A 12062-nucleotide genomic window follows, 5' to 3' on the forward strand; every position below is an offset into this window, starting at 1 on the left:
GGGCAAATTGTCACCACAACAGGTGAGTGTCGGAGAACACAGCTTCCGGTAAGCTCAGCAATGTATATCACCATATTTTTATTACATGGTGTGCTTTTTTGCTTTGTTTTGTAGGTGATGTGGAAGAAGATTCCCGTTTTACCAGTGAAAGTGCCCAGATCTTGATCTGGGAGATAATGGGGTGCAATCGTGATTTGGAAATTATCCAACAAAACATCAAGATGTAGAAAATAAAATGAAGAACATCATTGATGTTTTGGGGAGAGTGTGAAACAACAAAAATTAGATAGGGTTTTATTTTTGCTATTAAAAAAAAAAATGTTGTATTTATCGAAATTCCAAATTTGGAAGATGCACAGAGTGTGTAAACATGCGCTATCTCCCATCATGGGGGATCAATGTACATGCTTTGTGGAAAGTGTCTGAGATGAAGGGGTTGCAGCCCCAAAGCATGTACATTGATCCCCCATGATGGGAGATAGCTCATGTTGACACACTGTGTGCATCTTCCAAATTTGTTTTTTTTCAGGGGTGACACCCCATGTGATGAAGGCAATATCAGCCTAGTTTGTACATACTCATGTCTGATATTGTCTTCACTTTTCAAAGTTGAACTTTGTAAGTTCCTGTGTTCAGTATTTTACGGTTTAATACATGCCTGTTTACACAAAAACAACAAGTAAACAAAATTCTGATTAAACTCTGGTTTGGATACACACAATTTCTTGGTTTGTTGTAAAAACCTTTTTAAAACGCACATGTGAATGTGCTTGTATTAAAAAGTTTAATTATCAACAATGTGTGGCTTCCTTTTTCATTGCGCATAAAATGTATATGTAGTACAATTTTAATTTGTTCTGAGAAGGGGTGTGATTTAATAAAGGCAACTCCACTTTGCACTCCAAGTGCAGTTTCAGGTGTACTTTTGCAGTGCACTTGTAGTGCATAGTGGATGTGCCTTTAGTAAAAAAAGCACCCACAGTGATGTGTAAATTTGGACTATAATGCCATTTTCCTGCCATGGTGCTGAAAATTTTGGTCAGTAATGCACTACATACATTAGTTACAAAAAGAAGGTGTGTGTGTAGCAGACCCACAACATTATTAGATTATCAGAAGCAGAGACTGTCCCCTCATCTCGCTCTGAACATGGGTTTGCACTGTTGGTGAAAAAGGCACAACTTCAAAAAAAATGGCAAAGTGGGAGGCCACAGTCTGCCATTCCTGTGGCGTTGAAGGACACTGTGGAGTGAAACAAGAACAAAAATTAGTAATTTGACAAATCAACATTGCAAGCAGATTAGACACCCAAATTTTTGGTCAAAATTAGTATAACATTTTGGGAACTGAGTATTTAAAGCCTAAAGTATAAGGTCCCCTTATGAGAGTCATCACCCCCCCCCCCCCCCATATGATGGGCCCTTGCTAAAAAATGAGGGGGGATGTTTAGGACAGGTAACCCTCTCCACTTGATTGAGAGCTGAATGCCTAAATAATGTGTGATACTTTGTGAAGCCCCTCCTTACTTACACTATTGGCAGCCCACGGGACAGGTAAGAAGTCTCATAATAACAAAATGAAAACAAAATGGAAGCACATTTTGACATTCTGCTATTACATATCAAGAAAATTAATCTGTTAAAAAAAAATAAAAAATTGCATTTGAAAGTATTAAGGCAGACCCTTACACTACATGCTTTGGTGAATTTGTCCATAAATGTGACCATCCAAAAGGTAGGTATAGTGTGTATTGGGTTTGGTCAAGTCAGCAGATAGAGGATTGCTATCAGCTGAGCTAGCAGTTGGGGGGAGGGGGGTTCCTAATGAGTTTGGCACAACCCCAAAATTTTTAAAAAGGTCACTTTGCATGAATTGAAGCACACACATCACATTTGTAGACATTTTAGGGGGTGTTTAGGGGAAAGCAATACTATGGAGCTGACAAAAAACATTGTTAAGTGAGTAGACTATAGTTTTATGGGCCAAGAAGAGCATGGTGGGGAAGTTAGTGAGGCAAATATGCATGAGGACAAAGGGGCAGAGCATATGAATTAGAGCATATTGCAATGATGGTAATTAGGGAATGAGGACAGAAATGCAAGACATTAGCAATCATGAAATACATAGAATGTGATGTTTAAGGATAAAACTTAGCTTCATATAGTCCTTCTGCAGGACCTGAATGATGGCAGAATAGGTCTCTGGAATAATGATCCCCAGAGCCTGGGGGTAGATGCCTGTAGAGAACCTGAGGTCCTGAAGGTTTCTCCCTGTCGCCAAGTAGCGCAACGTGGCGATGAGCCTCTGCTCTGGAGCGATGGCTTGCCGCATGCAGGTATCCTGCCCGGTGATATAAGGGGTCAGCAAAGCCAGCAGACGGTGAAAAACGGGGTCCGTCATCCGGAGATAATTCCTTAAATGATCAGGATTATTCTCATGGATCTCACAGAGCAAAGGCATGTGCGAGAACTGGTGACGCTGGTGCAACCAATTCTTGGTCCACAAACGCCTCCCCTCCCTGTTCATGGACCGGGCTTGTGTCAAAGTAAGAACCCCAACACGAAGCCCCTGCACAGGACAAACTGTACGACGAGTACGTAGACGAAACATGGTTTGAAAACGGTCGGCTCTTCAGAACGGACACCAGAAAGCACAGATAAACAGCAAGGCCTGAAAGAACGACCTGAATAGCAGAAGCAAGCAGACAATAAAAAATGCCTTTCAAAGCGTACTATACCAAGATATAGTCCACAATGATCAACAAATACTTAATGACTGCACGCACTGATTATCAGATATGCAAAGACAAGCAGAAACCGAAGAGCAGTAGCGATCTGAATCACTAATGTGAAAAGCGCGAATCGTCTCTCCCCAAACTTCTACTAACACGATATCAGAAGGAGCCCAAAGGGTGCCGGACGTGGTGTTGAACTTCCCTTTTCTAGTCCCGCCGTACGTGGCTTACGTCACCGCGTTCTTGGCAACCCGCAAAATCCGACAACTTGGTCCGACCGTGTGTATGCCACAGTTTCGGACTAAATCCGTAGGACAAAATCCGTTGGACAAAATCCAACGGATTTGGTTGGCAGAATGTCCGACCGTGTGTACGGGGGCTAAGACCAAAGACATCTAGACAACAATGTCCTAAACTTCTTTTAATACTAATTAGCATGACCAAATGTAGTTAACCCTGTATCAGTTATAAACATTGTATTTAGTTGACAAACAATGTTTCCTATGAACGATTACTGTGCCCACGAACATGAAAGTAGCCATTTTAAACTGTACAACCGTAAAGAAAAGCACATAGAGCAGCATGCAAGTTAATAATCATAATAGGAACACACGACAAGTACTTACTTTTTTGAAGCACTTTATCCTTCTGTACTGATTCTGCTCTCTTCATTTTAGGTCTGACTAGCATTTCCTTAATTGCTCCTTGGATCATCATATCCCAAATTTCCGCTGCAGACTCTTCACCACTTTTGTCATGATTTTGGCCTTTCGCAGATTGGATTTGGGTACGGTCCATTCTTGCCATCATAAATCGGCCCTCTTCAATATGTGGACCATCTCCACCATCTCTTCAAAGGATATATTAGAGGCCTTAGCCCTTGTACACACGGTCGGAGATTCTGACAACCAAATCCATCAGAGTAATTCCGACGGATTAATTCCAGAAGAGGTCCGGAAGTGATGTTGCATACACACGGTCGGACTAAATTGTCGGAAAGTCCGATTGTACATAACGTGATGACGTTATTTTGTTACGACGGGACTACGTTCAGGCTAGTAGCCAATAGCTTTGGTCTAGGAATTTTATCTGAGCATGCGTGGCACTTTGTCCGTCGGAGTAGGCTACACATGATCGGAGTATGTCCGATAGGAGCATTTTGTCGGAAAATTTTACCGGCAAGTTGGAAAACTTGGTCCGTCGGATATTCCGACGGAAACAGTCCGATGCAGACCACACACAGTCGGAATATCCCTCAAAACGGTCCGATAGGACACATTCCATTGGAATCTCCAACCGTGTGTACAAGGGCTTAAACCTCCTCCTGGATTGAGACATTTCGGCCGCCGGGCTTTCCTCCTCGTTACCACTAGTAGTAGTGACCACCTGCTGTATCTCTGCCATGTTTCTCTCCCACTGAAGGAGCCGGGGGGGGGGGGAATCTTCGAGAAAGAACGTCAGGGGTGGACGACGCAAGCGGAGTTTCACGCATGCGCAGTGTATATAAAGTTAAGACGCGTGTGTCATACCTATGTTCGGTGTGCTGAGGAAGGAGGACGTACGTTCTAACAAAGGTAACATCTTAACTTTGGTACATCAGTGGCCTATACTGATTCTAGATTGAGGCTTATACTGGGATAAGATTAGGAGAGTTTAAAATGGAAGTAAACCCTTCCAAACAACTTTGACCTACAGGTAAGCCTAGATTAAGGCTTACCTGTAGGTCCAAGTAATATCTCCTAAACCTATATGGTTTAGGAGATATTTGCCCGAAAATGGGCACCGCTGTCTACGGCGCATGCGCCGTAGACAGCGGCGCGCATGCGCACTAAATGCGGCAAGTCCAAGAATGGAGTTGCCAAATTTGTCGACTCCCGTGCGCATGCGCGGGAGTGACGTCATCGCGGCCTCGCCGTATGACAGCGGCGGAGCTGCGAGGCGCGACTCCCGTGCGCATGCGCGGGAGTGACGTCATCGCGGCTTCGCCGCTGTCATTGGTCGGAGCTGCGAGACGCCACCAGCAAGATGGACGCGGCGGACTACAGGGATCAGCGGCGACTTCGCTGGCTCCTGTGTCAGGTAAGTGACACATAATGAGCTACTATGCGATGCATAGTAGTCCATTATGCTTTACCTTTGCAGGGAAAAAAAGAGGAAGTAAACCCATCAGGGTTTACTTCCTCTTTAACCTATTTAGTGTTTTTGTCTTGTGTTTTGTCTTGCAGCAAATATGAAACAATTCAAAGACCCGGAATTCATGGGCCACTTCATAGAAAAATACAGGGATATGCAAAATTTGTGGGAGGCTAAAAACCCCTTATATCGAAATAAACCAGCTAGGAAAGCATCGCTGGAGAAACTGCTGGAATATGTGAAGACGCAGGTCCCCGACGCAGACATTGAGTTTGTGGATAGGAAAATTGGTAGCTTGAGAAGCACAGGAAGGAGCTTAATAAGGTCCAGGCTTCCATGAGATCAGGAGCTGCAGCAGAGGATGTGTATGTACCCAGTCTGTGGTACTACAGCAGAATGCGGTTTCTGGAAGACCAGATGGAAGCCAGGGAATCACAAAGTGTAATTTCTTCAGTGATATCACATGAAAAGATATAATAAAATACCAGACCCATCAGGACAAACACACTTTTGAAAAATTCCTTTATTAAAAAAAAAAAAAAAGATTCCAGCGGTGGTAATCCATTCTTGCTATCCAGCGACGGATGATCGCTGGGGTCAGGTGATGGGTGGCCCCGACCCTCCTAATATAAGAAACATCAGCACTGGCATCCCCGCAGTGTCTCCGCAGTGGAGACAGAAGACGGATGCATGAATGAATGAATGAATGAATGAAATACTTATATAGCGCACAATGCGAACTGAATCGCCTCTAGGCGCTGTGGCGAGCTTTGATCATCTGCTAAAAGAGGAAGGTCTTGAGTTTTTTCCTAAAAGCCAGGTGATTTTCTTCCAGGCGGATGTTGATTGGTAGAGCATTCCATAGCCGAGGCCCTTGGACAGCGAATCTCCGATCCCCCTTGGATTTATACCGGGCTTTGGGCACGAGGAGGAGGTTTTTGTTGGCTGATCGAAGACTGCGGTTTGGTGTGTAATGATTTATTTTCTCCATTAGGTATTGCGGAGCTTCTCTATGCACGCATTTGTGGGTGAGGCAAAGGGTCTTGAACGTGATCCGATTTTTTACGGTTAGCCAATGTAAGCTCCTCAGTGAAGGAGAAATGGATTCCCAGGCTTTTTTTCCTGTTATCAGCCTTGCCGCCGTGTTTTGGATCAGTTGTAATCGTGCAAGTTGATATTGTGGTAATCCTATGTAAAGCGAGTTTGCGTAGTCCAGTCGTGAATTAATGATTGTTCCAACTACCACTGCTTTGTCATTCTTTGGGATAAAAGGGATGAGTCTGCGAAGCATGCGCAGCAGATGGTGAGATCGACTGACTACAGATCCTATTTGCGCATCCATTGACATTTGTGCGTCTAAAATAACCCCGAGACTCTTCGCTTTGGTCTTTGGGGAGATAGTCTGCCCAAAGACGGTTGGTGGAGACCAGGAGGTTTTGGTTGCGGGCTTATGATTTTGGTGTAAGATAAGAAGCTCTGTCTTTGATTGGTTCAGCTGGAGGGAGTTGGTGGTCATCCAGTCCTCTATTGATTTGAGGCAGTTTTCAAGTTGTTGTTGGTGATCTTTTTTTCCATTGATCCGGAAATAAAGTTGTTCGCCCAACCTTGTCCGCTGAACAGTGTTTGGGCGGACAGTCCGCTCGTGTGTGGGCTTTCAGCGGACAGTTTCAGCGGACAGTTGGACGGACAAAGTCTTTCGGAAATTCCGAAAAACTGTCCGCTGAAACTGTGTTTGAGCGAACAGTCCGCCCGTGTGTGGGCCTGTCCGCTGTACTTTCGAAATGAGCGGACTGTTCCCGCTCGGAAAGTCCGCCCATTTCGAGCGCGTGTACAGGTAGGCGGGGCCCGCGAAGGAGACGTCGCGGGCTCCGCCGCCTGGAATGGGCTTAAAGGGGAACCCCAACGCCGAAAAAAATCGGCGTGGGGGTTCCCCCAAAGTCCACACCAGACCCTTGTCCGAGCACGCTACCCGGCCGGCCAGGAAAGGGGGGCGAGCGAGCGCGCCCCCCCTCCTGAGCCGTACCAGGCCGCGTGCCCTCAACATGGGGGGGTGCCTTGGGGAAGGGGGGGCCGCGCGGCCCCCCCACCCCAAAGCACCTTGTCCCCATGTTGATGAGGACAAGGGCCTCTTCCCGACAACCCTGGCCGTTGGTTGTCGGGGTCTGCGGGCGGGGGGCTTATCGGAATCCGGGAGCCCCCTTTAAGAAGGGGGCCCCCGGATACCGGCCCCCCACCCTATGTGAATGAGTATGGGGTACAATGTACCCCTACCCATTCACCTGTGAAATAAAGTACAAAAAAAAACACAACACAGGGAAAAAATATTTTATTGCACAGCTCCGGGGGTCTTCCGTCTTCGGGGGTCTTCTCGCCGGACTCCTCCGCTATGTGTGTGTAGCTCTTTTACTAGCGGAGGAGTCCGGCTTTCTTCCTCCCCGCCGCCGGCCTCTTCTCCCGACTTCGGGGGTCTTGTCCCCCTCTTCGGTTCTTCTGCCGGGCCACCGCGCCTTCTTGTAGCTCTTTTACAGGCGGTGGCCCGGTCTTCTGTCGCCGCTGCCTTCCGTTCTTCTGTCGCCGCCTTCGGTTCTTCTGCCGGGCCACCGCGCCTTCTTGTAGCTCTTTTACAGGCGGTGGCCCGGTCTTCTGTCGCCGCTGTCGTCGCCGCCGCCTTCCGTTCTTGTTCTTGTTCTTCTGCTTCTTCTCCTGGAGATGTTGACTCGACGAGCTCTCCGGCCGGAATGCCAGAGCCGCGCTGTGCGGTCACTTATATAGTGACAATGGGGCGGTGTCACATGGTATATGTCACATGGGTTGGTCACATGGGTTGATGTCACATGGGGACTATGACATCGTAAGGGGGCGGGGTCACCATGTGACCAACCCATGTGACATATACCATGTGACACCGCCCCATTGTCACTATATAAGTGACCGCTCAGCGCGGCTCTGGCATTCCGGCCGGAGAGCTCGTCGAGTCAACATCTCCAGGAGAAGAAGAAGAAGAACAAGAAGAAGAACAAGAACGGAAGGCGGCGGCGACGACGACGGCGGCGACAGAAGACCGGGCCACCGCCTGTAAAAGAGCTACAAGAAGGCGCGGTGGCCCGGCAGAAGAACCGAAGAGGGGGACAAGACCCCCGAAGTCGGGAGAAGAGGCCGGCGGCGGGGAGGAAGAAAGCCGGACTCTTCCGCTAGTAAAAGAGCTACACACAGATAGCGGAGGAGTCCGGCGAGAAGACCCCCGAAGACGGAAGACCCCCGGAGCTGTGCAATAAAATATTTTTTCCCTGTGTTGTGTTTTTTTTTGTACTTTATTTCACAGGTGAATGGGTAGGGGTACATTGTACCCCATACTCATTCACATAGGGTGGGGGGCCGGTATCCGGGGGCCCCCTTCTTAAAGGGGGCTCCCAGATTCCGATAAGCCCCCCGCCCGCAGACCCCGACAACCAACGGCCAGGGTTGTCGGGAAGAGGCCCTTGTCCTCATCAACATGGGGACAAGGTGCTTTGGGGTGGGGGGGCCGCGCGGCCCCCCCTTCCCCAAGGCACCCCCCCATGTTGAGGGCACGCGGCCTGGTACGGCTCAGGAGGGGGGGCGCGCTCGCTCGCCCCCCTTTCCTGGCCGGCCGGGTAGCGTGCTCGGACAAGGGTCTGGTGTGGACTTTGGGGGAACCCCCACGCCGATTTTTTTCGGCGTTGGGTTTCCCCTTTAAGCCCATTCCAGGCGGCGGAGCCCGCGACGTCTCCTTCGCGGGCCCCGCCTACCTGTACACGCGCTCGAAATGGGCGGATTTGCCTCCTCCTTACGTGGGCGAGTCCGTTCATTTCAAAAGTTGAGCGAACTGTTTGCCCAACCTTGTTCGTCAAACAGTCCACTCGTGTGTGGGCAAGTCCGCTCATGCAAATTTTGAGCGGACTGTTTGCCGAAACTGTTTGACGAACAAGCTTGGGCAAACAGTCCGCGCGTGTGTACGCGGCCTAAGAGTGGAAGCAGAGATCTGAGCATCTGATGATTTGAAGGAGTGGGCGAATGTAAATGTTGAAGAGAACGGGTGACAACGGAGAGCCTTGAGGGACTCCGCAGGTGACTGCCCGAGTTTCGGAGAGGAATTTTCCTAGTTTCACTGTCTGTGACCGATTTCCTAGGAAGGACGCGAACCAATGGAGATCTATGTCTTGGACTCCGGCTACTTCTGTGAGGCGGACGAGTAGAGTATTGTGATCTACTGTATCAAACGCTGCACTTAGGTCTAGCAGTACGAGGAGACACGGCTCTCCGTCATCTGCAGCTTCGAGGGCGTCATCCCAAATCTTGAGGAGAGCTGTTTCTGTTCCATGACCCGGGCGGAAGCCTGATTGCAGCGGGTTCAGGAGTTTGTGAGTATCCAGGTGAAGTTGTAGCTGATGTACTACAGCTTTCTCCATGATCTTAGAATCGGCCTACGGTTGTTTGGATCCTGAGGGTCCAGGTTTGGTTTCTTGAGTAGAGGTTTGACGATGCCTTGTTTGAGGATGCTGGGAACAATCCCTTCGTGGAATGATCGGTTTATGAGGTGGGTTATGGTTGGAGCCACGATGTCGGAGCATTCTTTCAGTAGTTTTGTGGGGATGATGTCAATAGGTGAGGTACTGTCACGCAGTTTATTAATGATGTTTTTTGCGGTGTCTACGGTAATTGGGGATAGTGAAAATTTTGGCGGTTGCGGTATGTTGGTGCGGACATCCTCTTTATGTATTTGCTGGCTGAGGTTGGATGTTTTCTTCTGACAAATTGTTTCCCTGATGGTTTTGACTTTATTGATGAAAAAATCCGACAGTTTGTCACAGTAATCCTGGGATTCGCTTTCTGGGGGTTCTAGGCACACCGGATTCATTGATTGATTAACCAGTTTAAACAGTTCCCGTGGTTGGTTTGCGGCCGTTGAGATTGTATATGAGAAGTGGTCCTTTTTGGCTTTGAAGATTGCTTTCCGATAATTCTCTGTCAGACCTTTGTAGTTAAATAGGTTTTCCTCGGTGGGATTTCTTCTCCATGTTCTTTCCGCTCTTCTGCGTTCTTGCTTTAGTACGGAGAGGGAGCTATTAAACCATCCAGCATTTTTCTTCCTGATGAGAGCCCTGCGTTTTGGTGCTACCGAGTCTGCTGATTGCAGTAATGCCTTGTTCAGGGAGTTGAGTGTTTCCTCCGTAGAGTGGTTTAAGGTTATTGTAGATATTTTTTTGGACAAAGTGGTTTTGAAGGCTTCGGAGTACAGTTTTTTATGCGATCTGGTCCAGTGCGTTGTTACAGGTTTCCGTTTTGCGTTGGTGATGTTGGTAGTGATTTTGAATTTGATGGCGTGGTGATCCGTCCATGGCAGAGTTATGTTGTCGAGTATGTTGACGTCGATGTTCTTTTTGAAAATGAGGTCCAGGGTGTGTCCTGACCCATGCGTGGGAGTCTTTATCAGTTGCTGTAGACCCAGTTCTTCTAGTTGATTGATGCAGGCAGTCGCGATGGGGTCTTTAGGCTCGTTTGCCCAAAGGTTGAAATCTCCGAGTGCCAGGAAATTTTTGAATTTTAGGGTGTGCATTGCAAAGGATTCCGTGAGGGGTGAAAGAAGATTGGACTTTGGTCCCGGTGGTCTGTAGCACAGTAGTATATGAGTGGTGTCATGGGGTGTTGGTTGAAAATGTAGCGTCAGGGTTTCCATAAAAGACACTGGGTTCTGAGATGATGGTTTAGTGAGATCCAGGTGATCTTTAAAGATCACTGCTAGGCCTCCTCCTTTTTTCCCTATCCGGTGTTCGGTTAGGATCCTGTAGTTTTCCGGCACCAATTCGGTGAGGATGGTGTTGCAGTCAGAGGTTAACCAGCTTTCGGTGATGAAGAGGCAGTCTACATTGTTCTCGATGATGAAGTCGTGTACTTCCAGTCTATGTTTGACTGCAGACCTGGCGTTAATCAAGGCGCAATCTAATTGTAGTGGTCGAGTAGATGTCTTCCTGTGGTTGGGAGCTGGTTGTCGTCCGGTTTTTAATAGTTGTTTTCTTTGAAGTATTTTTTGTATGGAAGATGGCAATGTGGTGTTTATGTTCCTTAGTCTGTGCAGAACTTCAGCTGAGTATTTGAAGTAGCACATGGTTTGTGGATGCTGTTGATGGTACTATGGGCCTAAGATGATGATCCTGATCAGGGTATTGATCCTGAGGTGGGGCTAGGTATCAGACTTGCCGCCGTGCTTGAGGCTATTAGCGCGCAAGTTGATCAGGGGATGCCTATATGGATGCGGAAGGAGTTGTTGTATTCGGTTGCTGGCTGTTCCAGCTGCCTTTACTTAAGCGTATGGACAGCGCTGGACTGAAAATCACCCGTCGCTGGATCAGATCAGCCATCGCTGGACCCCGGAGAGATGATCATCCATCACTGGATAGCAAGAGTGGATTACCACCGCTGGGATCTTTTTTTTTATTTATTTTTTATTTTTAATAAAGGAATTTTTCAAAAGTGTGTTTGTCTTATTTAACCATTTTTACACTTTCTTTGTGAAATGGTAGGGGTACTTTTGTACCCCCTTACCATTTCAAACAGGGGGGCCGGGATCTGGGGGTCCCCTTGTTAAAGGGAGCTTCCAGATTCTGATAAGCCCCCTGCCTGCAGATCCCCACAACCACCGGCCAGGGTTGTGGGGATGAGGCCCTTGTCCACATCAACATGGGGACATGGTGCTTTGAGGGGTCACAGACCCCCAAAGCATCCTCCCAATGTTGAGGGCATGTGACCTGGTACGATTCAGGAAGGGGGGCTGCTCTCTCGTCCCCCCCTCTTTTTCTGCGGTCTGCCAGGTTGCGTGCTCGGATAAAGGGTCTGGTATAGATTTTTAGGGGGACCCCCACGTAAATTTTTTTTTAAATTTGATGCGGGGTTCCCCTTAATATCCATACCAGACCTGAAGGGCCTGGTAATTGAATTTAGGGGAACCCCCATGCTTTTTAATTTTAATTTTTTTTTTATCAATGAATGAATTGTCGGCTAATACAGAGCACACTCATTGAGTGTTCTCTGCATTACGGGAGCCGACAATGGAAAGTGATTTTAAAAGACTTTTTTTCCTTGCGAAATTACACTTTGTGCAGGGACAGTTCTAAGCATGGGAAACATGCGCCCCCTCACAGGCATACTATAGACACCCCCCAGGTACGAAATTTAAAGG

The 12062-nt window shown here is 47.8% G+C and overlaps 1 protein-coding gene across 1 annotated transcript in view; it reads right to left on the reverse strand.

Annotated features, from left to right (window-relative positions):
- TBC1D19 (TBC1 domain family member 19) overlaps window positions 1-12062 on the reverse strand; it is a 259514-nt gene that overhangs the window by 37027 nt on the left and 210425 nt on the right. The window lies entirely within an intron of this gene.

This window comes from Lithobates pipiens, unplaced genomic scaffold (assembly GCF_037356315.1).
Source record: "Lithobates pipiens isolate NorthernLeopardFrog02 unplaced genomic scaffold, aLitPip1_a1.2 Scaffold_13, whole genome shotgun sequence".
Lineage (NCBI taxonomy): Eukaryota > Metazoa > Chordata > Amphibia > Anura > Ranidae > Lithobates > Lithobates pipiens.